The sequence below is a fragment of the Chiloscyllium plagiosum genome, unplaced genomic scaffold (genome assembly GCF_037043375.1).
Source record: "Chiloscyllium plagiosum isolate Xiang-an unplaced genomic scaffold, Cpla_swu_hap1 HiC_scaffold_27, whole genome shotgun sequence".
Lineage (NCBI taxonomy): Eukaryota > Metazoa > Chordata > Chondrichthyes > Orectolobiformes > Hemiscylliidae > Chiloscyllium > Chiloscyllium plagiosum.
In genome coordinates this window covers 5,320,021-5,333,695 of record NW_028270165.1, presented here as the reverse complement: position 1 = coordinate 5,333,695, position 13,675 = coordinate 5,320,021, and the positions used below count along the sequence as shown (strand labels likewise).

Sequence of the window (13,675 nt, the reverse complement as noted above, 5' to 3'; positions counted from 1 at the left end):
TGGATGACATCTCCTCAGCATGGGTGGTGGATAATCTCTGATCATTCCTGGTCGCATCCATACTTAGTGGCTTTCCCCATCAGGATGCTGTACGTGAACAGAAAGGTGAGGAGATAAGCATTCCCCACATGTCCCTCCTCTTAGTTCAAGTATCTGTAATAAGATTAACATTAGAACAACAGCAAAATTCAAAAACCCAAATGGACAGGGTCCACTCCTTTTGTTGGGATTCCAGGATTCTCTCCTCCTCTTTCCCCCCCCTTTTGATTGGTGAGGTCAATCAATTTACAATGGTGCAGTTCGACCCAAGCTGAGCGCCCAGTGACTGGGACCACTGTAGGGGTGGGAAGTAAAACCTGGAAGGGGCCATTCCAACGAGGTTGGAGACCTTTGCCAGTCCAGTTCTTGACGAGCACCAACGAACCAGGCTCTACCCGTGACGAGGCTGAAAGGGAGGGAACATCGCTGTAGGCCGCACGGTCTTGGGAGTGAAAGGCACACATAACACTAGTTCGAGCAAGAACATAACCAATGATTGCTTCGGTCATGTGGACGTGGACTGAGAAGGGAGCTGAATCATTCCAAGGGGTACGGAGGGGGTGACCAGAGAGACTCTCAGCTGGAGACAGTAGCATCTTGCCCGCAGACATGGATCACATCTGGAATAAGACCACAGGGATTAGCATAACCAGGAGAGGCCAGACTCTGCCATTAATTTGGCAAGTTTAGTTTTGAGTCTGGTTAAAACATTCAACAATGCCGGCTGCCTGAGGATGATAAGCACCATGCAGATGCCGACAAATACAAAGCTGGGAACAGAGTTCTCCGTTAATATTACCTGCAAAGTGTGGTCCATTGTCCGAGCTAATGCACGCAGGTATACTGAAGCAGGGAATTATTTCCTTAAACAAAATCTTCACCACAGTCTCAGCAGTAGCGTTAGGAGGAGGGTAGGCTTCAATCCACTTAGAAAAGACATCAATAATAAGCAAAACACATTTATAGCAACTCAACTCATTTCTCCAACTCAATGAAGTCCAGTTGAAGTGTCTCCAAGGGACCCTCCAGCAAGGGAGTTCTCGTAGAGATACTTGAACTAAGAGGTGGGGGATCACCTACCCACTGACCTGTTTGACCACGTACAACATCCTGATCGGGAAAGCCACTGACTTGAGTATCGATGCGATCTGGAATGATCTAAGATTATCCTGATGTCATCTGGTGCACCAGACCTGGCGCTTTCAACGTGGAGTCACTTGAGCGATGGCGTGAGCTGCCAGAGAAAGTGGTGGGTGCTGGTACGATGACAAGTTAAAAGGCTCCTGGACAGGCATCTGAATATGAAGGGTTCAGATGGGTCAGGGCCAAGTGATGGTAAACTGGAGTCATAGAGATGTACAGCACAGAAACAGACCCTTCGGTCCAACTCGTCCTTGCTGACCAGATAGCCAACTCGGACAGATTGGGCCATGGGTCTATTTCTGTGCTGTGTGACTCTAATTGTCTTCAGTGAACGCAGAAGTGTGGTTGTGAAGGCTGGACTTTCAGAACATGTTTTGCCCTGACTGGAAGCAGCTGAAAATGTGTTGTTGGAAAAGTGCAGCAGGTCAGGCAGAATCCAAGGAGCAGGAGAATCGACATTTCGGGCATGAGCCCTTCTGCGTTTTTCCAGCAACACATTTTCAGCTCTGATCTCCAGCATCTGTAGTCCTCACTTTCTCCTGACTGGAAGCAGGAGAAGAGTTTGACTGAAGTGTGTCAGTGTTGATACCTTGATGTCTCATTTTGCTCCCACCTTCCCGGGGTCATTAACCATTTCGTGTCTGGTCCTTCCTCAAGAAGCTGCATTGCAGGTTCACCCTGAATTGACACTTTTGTTTTTGCTTCCCAAAATCAGACCTGCTCACTCTCAGCAGGATCCCAGCGTTGTGAAAGATATTAACTTTCGGGTGGAGTTATCCAAAATTCAGACAGATGTCAGTCTTGATGTTTTTGCTTTTTCTGCCCCTGTAAGATCCTGAATCAGCACCTTCAGGGGAATTAGTTAGAGTGGAGTGAGAACAGAGGGGGAGAGAGAGTGGGATGGTGCTTTCAATTTTGTGGAACAACAAAAGAATATTCCACAGAAAGTAGAATTGGTTTTTCTGAATTTCTACCCTGCACTGATGATCCCTTTTGTAATCCCTTTTTGCACAGTATTTGAAAATCTGAAGACTGAAGTTTCAAAATCAACGAATGAAGGGCTTACGCCCGAAACATTGACTCTCCTGCTCCCCAGATGCTGCCTGACCTGCTGTGCTTTTCAACTGACTCTCCAGTGTCTGCAGTCCTTACTTTGATGTCAATCTCTGACAGTCATTCAATCCATCGGAACAGCAACTATTTTTGACTGTGATTTCTGTGAGAGGGATCAACGCTTTTTGGTTCCTGTTTGAGGACGTTTTCAGCATCAGTGGGACTGGACGAGAGACCCCACTGTTGCAGCGCACTATTTGTGGAGCCTGAAAGGGGATTTCACGGCAGGGAGGAGTTCTACACGTGTTTGTGTGCAGCTGAAGCTGTGGCCATGGAGAAACCTGAGGAATCCCATCCCGTGGAGAAACCGTGGAAGTGTGGCCACTGTGGGAAAGGCTTCCGTGTCCCGTCTGCCCTGGAGACTCATCGGCGCAGTCACACCGGGGAGAGGCCATTCTCTTGCACCGACTGCGGGAAGGCCTTCAGACATTCCTCTCACCTGCTGGCCCACCAGCGGGACCATACGGGGGCGAGGCCTTTCAGTTGCCCAGAGTGCGGGAAGGCCTTCAGCACATCCTCCCACCTGCTGACCCACCAGCGGGTCCACACAGGGGAGAGGCCCTTCAGCTGCCTTGAGTGTGGGAAGGCCTTCAGTTATTCCTCCACCCTGCGGAGCCACCGGCGTGTCCACACGGGGGAGAGGCCCTTTAGCTGCCCCGAGTGTGGGAAGGCCTTTACCCACGTCTCCTCCTTGATGAGGCACCAGCGGGTTCACACAGGGGAGAGGCCATTCAGCTGCCCTGAGTGTGGGAAGGCCTTCAGTTATTCCTCCACCCTGCTGATCCACCAGCGGGTCCACACGGGGGAGAAGCCCTTCAGCTGCCCCGAGTGCGGGAAGGCCTTTAGCGATTCCTCCACCCTGCTGACCCACCAGCGGATCCATACAGGAGAGAGGCCGTTCATCTGCTCTCAGTGCGGCAAGGGCTTCACCCGCTCCTCCCACCTGCGGAGCCACCAGCGAGTTCACGTGCCATCGCAGGGGGATTGAAGGAGTGACAGCTGAGTGCCATTATCGATTGGACCATCAACCCAGTTCCGGGGACTCCTGGGTTCGAATCCCCCCATGACAGATGGCAGAATTGGTATTCGGTCAGAAATGTGGAGTTGGGAATCTAACGATGAGAGTGTTTCAGGGAGGGGGTGGTGCGGGGGAGAAAGCCCCCATCTGATTCACTCTCTCCCTTGTTAGGGAAGGGAACCGCCATTGTGGGAAAGGATTCACTCAGTCGTTCCAGCTGCATCCTTTACCCGATCTGCCCGACACGTGACTCCAGACCCACAGCAGTCTGGTTGACTCTACACTGCCCTTTCCTGGCAAAGGAGCGGGGAGAAACTTACTTGGAGACAGGGTATGGGTTGAAATTGCTGAGTGAGGCAATACTTCCTCCAGGTTACGGCTGAACCAAGGATCCAATTACAAAGGGACAACTTGCTGCTGGCCAATAGTAAAGACAGTGAGGGGGGGTGGGACAAGGGGAGGTGTGGTGTGTGCACTTTGACCTTGAGCTGTTCAAAAAGCAACTACTTTTTTCTCTGTCTTTTTGCTGGGGGGATCTGAAGCTGTAACAAAGTTGGGTTGCAATAAAGGTTACCTGAACTTACCACCGGGCTCAGACTCTCATTGAAAGCTTTGAGCTCCAAGAAGTTTTTGTTTTAAAGCTGCTCATTTCTTTCAGCCTCCTGCACTAAGTTTAGAACAAAGAACATAGAACAATCCAGCACAGAACAGGCCCTTCAGCCCTCGATGTTGCGTCGACCTGTGAACTATTCTCGTCCCCCTGTACTATCCCAAAATTATCCATGCACTTATGTAAGGATTGTTTAAATCTCCCTAATGTGGCTGAGTTGACTACCTTAGCAGGTAGGGCATTCCGCTCCCTTACCACTCTGTGTAAAGAACTTGTCTCTGACATCTGTCTTAAAGCTATCCCCCCTCAATTTGTAGTTATGCCCCCTCGTACACGCTGACGTGATCATCCTAAGAAAACGTCTTTCTCTGTCTACCCTATCTAATCCTCTGATCATCTTGTATGTCTCTATCAAATCCCCCCTTAGCCGCCGTCTTTCCAATGAGAAAAGGCCCAAGTCTCTCAGCCTTTCCTCATAAGACCTTCCCTCCAGACCAGGCAACATCCTGGTAAATCTCCTCTGCTTTTCCAATGCTTCCACATCCTTTCTGTAATTGGGTGACCAGAACTGTACACAATATTCCAAGTGTGGCTGCACCAGCGTTTTGTATTGTTGCAGCATGATATTGTGGTTCCGGAACTCGATCCCTCTACCAATGAAACCTAACACACCGTATGCCTTCTTCACAGCACTATCCACCTGGGTGGCAACTTTCAGGGATCTACGCACATGGACTCCAAGATCCCTCTGCACATCCACACTACCAAGAATCTTTACATTGACCAAGTACTCTGCCATCCTGTTATTCTTCCCAAAGTGCATCACCTCACATTTAGCTGCATTGAACTCCATTTGCCACACCTCGGCCCAATTCTGCAGTTTATCCAAATTTCCCCCTGCAACCTGTAACATTCTTCCAAACTGTCCAGGACTCCACCGACTTTAGTGTCGTCTGCAAATTTACTAATCCATCCACCTATGCCTGTGTCTAAGTCAGTTATAAAAATGACAAACAGCAGTGGTCCCGAAACTAGTAATTGGATTCCAGACTTAATATTTTCCATCAACCACCACTCGCTGCCTTCTTCCAGTTTCTAATCCAAACTGCTAAATCACCCTCAATTCAATGCCTCTGCATTTTCTCCATCAGCCTACCATGTGGAACCTTATCAAAGGCTTTACTGAAGTCCAAGTATACCACATCAACTGCCCTACCCTCATCTACATGCTTGGTCACCTCCTCAAAGAACTCAATCAGATTTGTGAGACGCGACCTGCCCTCCACGAAACCATGTTGACTATCTGAAATCAAATTGTTGCTTACTAGATGATTTTAAATCTTCTCTTATAATCCTTTCCAAAATCTTTTCTACAATAGATGTAAGGCTCACTGGTCTATAATTACCTGGGTCATCTCTGCTGCCCTACTTGAACAAGGGCACAATATTTGCAATCCTCCAGTCCTCTGGTACTAAACCAGTAGACAATAACCGACTCAAATATCAAAGCCAAAGGCTCTGCTATCTCCTCCCTAGCTTCCCAGAGAATCCTCGGATAAATCCCATCCAGCCCAGGGGACTTGTCTACTTTCACTCCTTCTCAAATTGATAACACCTGTGTGTAACTAACCTCGATCCTTTCGAGTCTAATATCTCGTACCTCATTCTTTTCCTGAGTGAACACCGATACAGGGTCCATGCTCAACTTCTCACTTCTGTCTTTGACTGGCCCTATTCCTACCCTAATCATCCTATTATTCCTCACATATCTATAGAAAGCTTGAGCGATTTCCTGTATTCTATTTGCTAAAGGCTGCTCCTGTCCTCTCTTTGCTCTTCTTAACTCTCTCTTTAAATCCTTTCTACGTGATTTGTAATTCTCCATCGCCTCATCTGTTCCATCTTGCTTCATCAACACATAAGCCTCATGGAACAGCATCATAAGACACAGAACTTATCTCAAAACATCAGTGTCATGCAACTGATAGAATATATTGAACAAACTTAGATAGTCTTCATCTCTTAGAACGGGTGCGGGCTTTGGTTCATTAATATGTAACACTTTTAGAGTACTCAGTACAGTTCTGTTGGCCCTGTAATAGGAAGAATACTATTAGAGAGGGTTTAATAAAGATTTACCAGGATGTTGTAAGGACTGGAGGGTTTGAGGTTATAAGGAGAGGCTGGGACTTTATTCACTGGAGCACAGGAAGTTGGGGGGGTGACCTCATTGAGATTGATAAAATCATGAGGATTGGAGGTAAGGTGAATAACAAAGGGGTCTTGCTTAGCGTCGGCGAGCTCAAAACTAGGGGGCATTTTTTTTAATGTGAGGAGAGAGATTTAAAAGGAACCGGAGGGGCAACATTTTGAAAGAGGGTGATTTCCACGTGGAATTAACTTGCTGAGGATGTGGTAGATGCAGGTACAGTGACAACATTGAAACAGCATTTGGATGGGTACGTGAATGGAAAGGTTAGAGGGATATGGGCCAAATGCAGGCAAGTGTGACTGGTTTAGTTTGGAATCCTGGTCGGCATGGACGAATTGGACCGAAGTGTCTGTTTCTGTGCTGTATACCTTTATTGAAACTGGTAGAATTCTGAAAGGGCTTGACAGGATAGATGCAGATAAAATGCTCCTTTGGTGGGGAGGGTCATCGAATTCCGACAATGTGGAAGCGGGCCATTCAGCCCATCGATTCCGCTCTGGCCCTCTGAACAGTATCCCACCCATACCCAACCCCTTACTGTGTATTTCCCATGGCCAAGCCACCGTAACCTGTACATCCCTGGTCACTATGGATAACTTAGCACAGCCAATTCTCCCTAACCTACCACCCGAATCTATAACTTACCTTCTCAAGAATGTAATTTAAATGCAGAGCTTTTCTAAAAAAAATGTCAGTCTGACTCAACATTGGGACACAGACAGAATTCACACCTATTGTCTCTACTTATAAATAGGGCAACGTCTCTTCGAAATGTAGATTCATTTAGATATAACTGCTTCACTTTACATATGAAGATATCCCTTTGAATGTGCCCACATCCCTTTGAAATGTAATCTCGTCCATTTAAACCTCTTTATTTGCAGAAATACCCGTTAAAATGTCCGTGTCCCTTTAAAATGCAGATTGCCCCCTTTCGATATAACGCCGTTCCGTTAGATGTCGGAATATCTGTTTAAATTGAGCCGTGAGCTTTCCCAATGTAGACAGGGCTCCTGGAAACGTGGCAGTGTCCCCCCTGCAGCTGCAGAGCGAGACAGGAGAGTTTGTTTTTGTGAATGAGCAGTTGTAGCGCGAGGTGGCTGTTGCTTGGTGACGGTGAGGCTCCCCCGGCCCCGCCCATCCCCCCGTGCAGACGTCACGCGGGGGCGAAGGCGGTTGGGAGGAGAAGGCGCTCGAGCGGGGAAGCGGCGGGAGGGCGGCCGTTAGGAAAATGGCGCCGTGCGGCCCGGGGCAGACACCCGTCACTGGGCACCGCCGCCTTCCTGGCGCAGCTGCTGTGTCACGGCCACACCGGCCGGCTGTACAGCAGGCAGGAGCCGGTGAGCATTCTGGAGGCGGATGGGGTTAAGGGCCTGCTTGGGAACTCGTCGGCCGCCTGGGTGGTGGAGTTCTACTGGTCGTGGGGCGGCCCCTGTGTCAACTATGGGGCCACCTGGAAGGTACTGGGCCCGGGAGGTGAAAGGTGAGGCAGGTTGTGGGGGGGACGGAGGGGAAGGAATGTGGGGCCTGTCCTGTCATAGTGACATTTTACACTCACTTTCCATCTGCTTTTACTGGCGCTTGTGCTGTTTGCCTCTCACTGTTTGTTTAATCCTTGTGCTGTTTGCCCCTCACTGTGTGTTTAATCCTTGTGCTGTTTACCCCTCACTGTGTGTTTAATCCTTGTGCTGTTTACCCCTCACTGTGTGTTTAATCCTTGTGCTGTTTACCCCTCACTGTGTGTTTAATCCTTGTGCTGTTTGCCCCTCACTGTGTGTTTAATCCTTGTGCTGTTTGCCCCTCACTGTGTGTTTAATCCTTGTGCTGTTTGCCCCTCACTGTGTGTTTAATCCTTGTGCTGTTTGCCCCTCACTGTGTGTTTAATCCTTGTGCTGTTTACCCTTTGCTGTTACTTGTGCAATTGCTGAGGGTAGTGTGTAAATACTAGTGAAGGAGATTATGCACCAGCATGTATATGTTCCTCAGACATTGAAGGGGCAGGATCTGTTGAGAATGGTTGGTCAAGTGTGTGGTGTACTAAACCTTGTTAATATGGGTATAGTTATGATTTGGAGATGCCAGTGTTGGACAAGGATGTACAAAGTTAAAAATCACACCACACCAGGTTATAGTCCAACAGGTTTAATCAGCTGATGAAGTAGCATCACTCCGAAAGCTAGTGTGCTTCCAATTAAACCTGTTGGACTATAACCTGGTGTTGTGATTTTTAACTGGGTATAGTTTGTTACTTGGAAAATATACTTTTTATTATTTAAAGTCATAGAGATGTACAGCACGGAAACAGACCCATTTGGTCCAACCTGTCCATGCCAGCCAAATATCCTAAATTAATCTAGTCACATTTGTCAGCACTTGGCTCATATCCCTCTAAACCCTTCCTATTCATAGACCCATCCAGATGCCTTTTAAATGCTGTAATTATACCGGCTACCACTACTTCCTCTGGCAGTTCATTCCATACATGCACCACCCTCTGCATGGAAACGTTGCCCCTTAGGTACCTTTTATATCTTTCTGCTCTCGCCCTAAACCTGTGCCCTCTAGTTGTTAACTTCAACCCAACACTGAGGAAAAGACATAAAAACATTGAGCAGCCAGACAAATGCAAAAGCAATAAAATATCGAGACACATAGTGTAAAACAAATTATGGCTCTAATCCTTTTTGTTCTCTGAGGCATATGGACACTTAATCTGTCAATAACATCAGCATTGCTACAGAGCATAATGTGTACACTCCTCAGTGTCAACAAGCAGGGCAAATGTTTGCCGGTGTCACCAAAACATTGGGCATGTTCCTCGCTGTTGGCAGAAAAGGGGCGAGACCTACTTTTGATGGACAAATAAGGAGCACTGGAGGACCAGAAGGAGAGTTGTCCTCATGCCAATTGGAGCTCCCCTATTGTCTGAATGCGGAAGGTGGACCATGAGCTTCTTAAGGTCCTGCTCCTCCTCTCACACTGAATGAAGATTGAGCTTCACCTCAGACTGCAACTTCCTTCCTCTGTCCAACATCTGTGAGTACAGCACTCTCTTTTCTCACCCCCTTTTCCATTTACGTTTCATTCTGGGGTTCCATTGTTGACTTGGAGCAACTGAAAGGAATGGGAATGAATCCACCGAGGGGATAGACTCTGGAAAAGTTAGTCCATGCCTGTGTCTCAATTGGCAATACAGACAGGCAGGAGTCTGTAAGAATGCAGCAAGCCAGGCAGTATCAGGAGGTGGAGAAGTCGACGTTTCGGGTGTAACCCTTGTTCAGGACTGAGGGTGAGTATAGGGAGAGCTGCAGAACAAGGGTATGCTGAGGGCAGGGTGATGAACTGGGGATAGGTGTAAATAGGTAGAGGGTACGACCTGGTTGGTGAATGTGAGGAAGGAACCTAGTTGGTGGAGGGGCAGGGGCTCGGAAGGGAGGTTATTTGAAATTGGAGAACTCACTGTTGAGTCCTTCGGGCTGTGGACTGCTCAGGTGGAAGATGAGATGTTGTTCCTCCAATTTGCACTGTGGTTTGTTGTGGCAATGGATGGGGCCAAAAATGGTCATGTCAGAAAGGGAGTGGGAAGGGGAATGAAAATGGGTGGTGACTGGGAGGTCCGGTCGGCCTCTGCAGACCTTGCTGCGATGCTCGGCGAACCATTCCCCAAGTTTATGCTCGTGCTCCCCGACGTAGAGAAGGCCACAGTTGGCAAATACAGTACCCCAACATAAAGTTACAGCCTTTGCTGTGAAAAAAAGTAGAAAGGTATATTGTTTAAATGGTGATATATTGGGATGTGGAGAAAGTGAGGACTGGAAATGCTGGAGATTAGAGTCAAAAAGTGTGGTGCTGGAAAAGCACAATAGGTCAAGCAGCATCCGAGCAGTAGGACAGTCAAGGTTTTGGGCGCAAGCCCTTCATCAAGAATGATGCGTGGATGTTCAGAGGGGCATCAGTGTCCTTCTGTGCCAGTTGTCAGACAGGTGCAGCAGGCAATGAGCAAGGCAAGTGGTGTATTAGCAAGAGGAATTAAGTTCAGAAGCGGGGATGTCTTCCTGCAGTTGGGGGGTCATTGAATATTCGAGGAGAAAGTGAGGTCTGCCGATGCTGGAGATCAGAGCTGAAAATGTGTTGCTGGAACAGCGCAGCAGGTCAGGCAGCATCCAGGGAACAGGAGAATTGACGTTTGATTCCTAAAGAAGGGCTTATGCCCGAAACGTCGATTCTCCTGTTCCCAGGATGCTGCCTGACCTGCTGCGCTGTTCCAGCAACACATTTTCAGGTCATTGAATATATTCAAGGTTGAGTTCATCTGATTTTTATGTGGATATTTATGGGGAAGGCAAGAAAATGATCTTGAGACAAGTACAGAACCAAGTTACAGAACCATACAGCACAGAAACAGACCCTTCAGTCCAACTAGTCCATGCTGACTATGTTCACCAGCTAAACCAGTCCCACCTGCCAGTGTTTTGGTCCATACCCTTCTGAACATTTCCTAATCATGTAATTATCCAAATGTCTTTTAAACCTTGTAACTGTACCTGCACCCACCACTTCCTCTGGACATTCAGTCCACACATGAACCACACTCATGGAAAAAATATTGTGCCCTTCAAGTCTTTTTAAAATCTCTTTCTCCTCTCACATTCAAAATTTGCTCCCTCATCTTGAAACCCCCAGCCTAGGGGAAGGACACCTGTCATTCACCTCATCTCTCCCCTCATGATTTTATAAACCTTGATAAGGTCACATCTCCACCTCCTATGCTCCAGTGAAAAAGTCCCAGCCCATCCACCTAGATGCAGGTAGATCCATATCCAGTCATGATCGGTTCAATGCTGGTCCCAATTCTCTCTCACGGTGTCCAGGACAGCAAGAGACCACAAGACATAGGAGCAGAAATTAGACCACCAGGTCTGCTCATTCCATTCAATCATCGCTGATCAGTTTCTCAATCCCATTCTTCCACTTTCAACAAAGTGAAAATGGACGGAGAGAGTGTGGGATGGAGATTTTCCGCTTCTAGGGAATAATAGAGGAAAGAGAGTTCACTATAAATTAGAATTTTTGGGATCGGCTGATGAGCCGAGGAGTGTCAGTTGGAGTTTAATTTAGAGAAGTCTGAGGTTTGCATTTTGGTCAAGCAATCCAGGCAGGACTGATGCAGTTAGGGGAATGTTGCAAAATAAAGAGACCTTGGAGTGCAGGTTCATAGTTCCTTGAAAGTGGAGTCTCAGGTGGATAGAATAATGAAGAAGGCATTTGGTTTGCTTTCCTTCATTGCTCAGAGCATTCAGTATAGGAGTTGGGAGGTCATGTAATACACCCTTCCCCCTCAAAGGTGTGGTATCTAACTGCTTCATTGTTTCTAGTGAATACAGCCCACACCTCCCGCTACTGCCATAACATGAAAGCACTAGCTTTTGGAGTTCTGCTCTTTTATCAGGTGGTTGTGGAGAATAAGATCATGATCACAGAATTTATAGCCAAAGGAGTCCAGTGTCATGGAGATGTGATACATTAAACAATTTAGATTAAATCTTCCATCTTTTAGAATGGGGTTCTGTTCTTTGGTATGTTAATCCCAGAACCTGTTTTCAGTAACTTTCTCAAGAACGTAATTTAAATGCAGAGCTTTTCTATCCAAAATGTCAGGCTGACTCGACATTGGGACCCAGACAGAATTCACATCGATTGAAGGGTAGGCTGGGACTTTTTTCATTGGAGCACAGGAGGTTGAAAGGTGAAGGTGTCGGGTGCCTCGTTAGCAAGTTTGCAGATGGCACTCAGATTGATGGAATATCAGATAGTGAAGGGGACTGTCAGATGATACTGCAGAATATAGATTGGAGAGTTGCGAAGAGAAATGGAGTTTGATCCAGACAAATGCGAGGTGATGCATTTTGGAAGGTGCAATTCGAGAGCAAACTATACATTAAATGGGAAGGTCCTGGGGGGAAATTGATGTACAGAGAGATCTGGGTGTTCAGATCTATTGCCATCTTCAGAGAACAATGTCTGTCAGTAGAGTGGTTAAGGCAGCATACAACATGCTTTCCATCATCGGACGGAGTATTGAGTACAAGAGTTGGCAGGCCATGTTGAAGTTATATAAGATTTTGGTTCGGCCACATTTGGAATACTGCTGTACAATTCCGGTCGCCAGATTTCCCAAAGGATGTGGATGCTTTGGAGAGGGTGCAGAGGAGGTTCACCAGGATGTTGCCTGTTATGGAGAGCGCTAACTATGAGGAGAGGTTGAGTAGATTAGGAGTATTTTCATTGGAAATAAGGAGGTTGAGGTGGGGTCTTGATTGAGGCCTATAAAACCATGAGGCATGTAGACAGGGGTGGATAGGAAGAATTTTTTTTTCCCCCATAGGGGAAGACTTAATTACTAGGAGTCACGAGTTCAAAGTGAGAGGGGAAAGGTTTGAGGGAGATCTACATGGAAAGTTCTTTACGCAGAGGGTGGTGGGTGCCTCATGCAGTGGAGGCAGTAGGGCTGGGATCGATAGCGTCATTTAAGATGTATCTAGACAGATACATGAATCGGCAGGGAGCAAAGGGATACAGATCCTTAGAAAATAGGCGGCAGGTTTAGATAGAGAATCTCGATCAGCATAGCCTTGGAGGGCTGAAGGGCCTGTTCCTGTGCTGTAAGGTTCTTTGTTCTCTTTATAGAGGTTTCCAAAACCATGAGGGGCATAGATAAGGTGAACGGCATGTGTCATTTCAAGATTAGGCCGCAAATTAAGGTGAGAGGAGAAAGATTTTAATAAGAAATGAGGAGCACCTTTTTTGTAAACAGAGTGGTTTGTGTGTGGAATAAATGTCCAGAGGAAATAGTGGATGCTGGTTGTGTAACAACGTTTAAAAGACATTTGGATAAGTACATGAATAGGAAAGGTTCAGGGGGATATGGGCCAAATACAGGTAGGTGGGACTAGTTTAGTTTGTGAATATAGTCAGCATGGACTAGTTGGGCTGAAGGGTCTGTTTCTGTGCTGTATGACCCTTTAACTGTTCTGTACTGGTCTTAAAATCATTTTACTTGCCTTCCCCCAGAAACATCCACTTCTTTCTTGTTCTAAAATCAGACGAACTCAGCCTTGAATATATTCAATGACCCCCTAACTGCAGAGACTTCTGAACTCATTTCCTCTTGCTAATATACCACTTGCCTTGCTGATTGCTTGCTGCACCTGTCTGACAACTGGCAGTGACTGGTGTGGAAGGATGCTGAGGCCACTTTTTACATCCACACATCATTCCTGAGGAAGGGCTCATGCCTGAAACGTTGATTCTCCTGCTTCTCGGATGCTGTCTGATCTGCTGTGCTTTTCCAGTGCCACACTTTTCAACTGTCATCTCCAGCATCTGCAGTCCTCACTTTCTCCGCATCCCAATATGTCACCATTTAAACAACGCACCTCCTTTCAGCAGTTATTTGTTCGTAACTGAGGCTATAATTTCACGCTGTGGGACTGCATTTGCCATGTGTTTGCCAATTGAGATACAGACCTGGACCAACGTT

The 13,675-nt window shown here is 47.1% G+C and overlaps 1 long non-coding RNA gene across 2 annotated transcripts in view; it reads left to right on the top strand.

The window, feature by feature from the left end:
* Positions 1-7,366: 7,366 nt before the first annotated feature.
* LOC148142933 (uncharacterized) overlaps positions 7,367-13,675 on the top strand; it is a 29,239-nt gene continuing 22,930 nt past the window's right edge. For both annotated transcript variants that reach the window (XR_015751057.1, XR_015751058.1), the window contains exon 1: positions 7,367-7,618. This is a non-coding gene — a long non-coding RNA (uncharacterized LOC148142933). The remainder of the gene's footprint in view (positions 7,619-13,675) is intronic.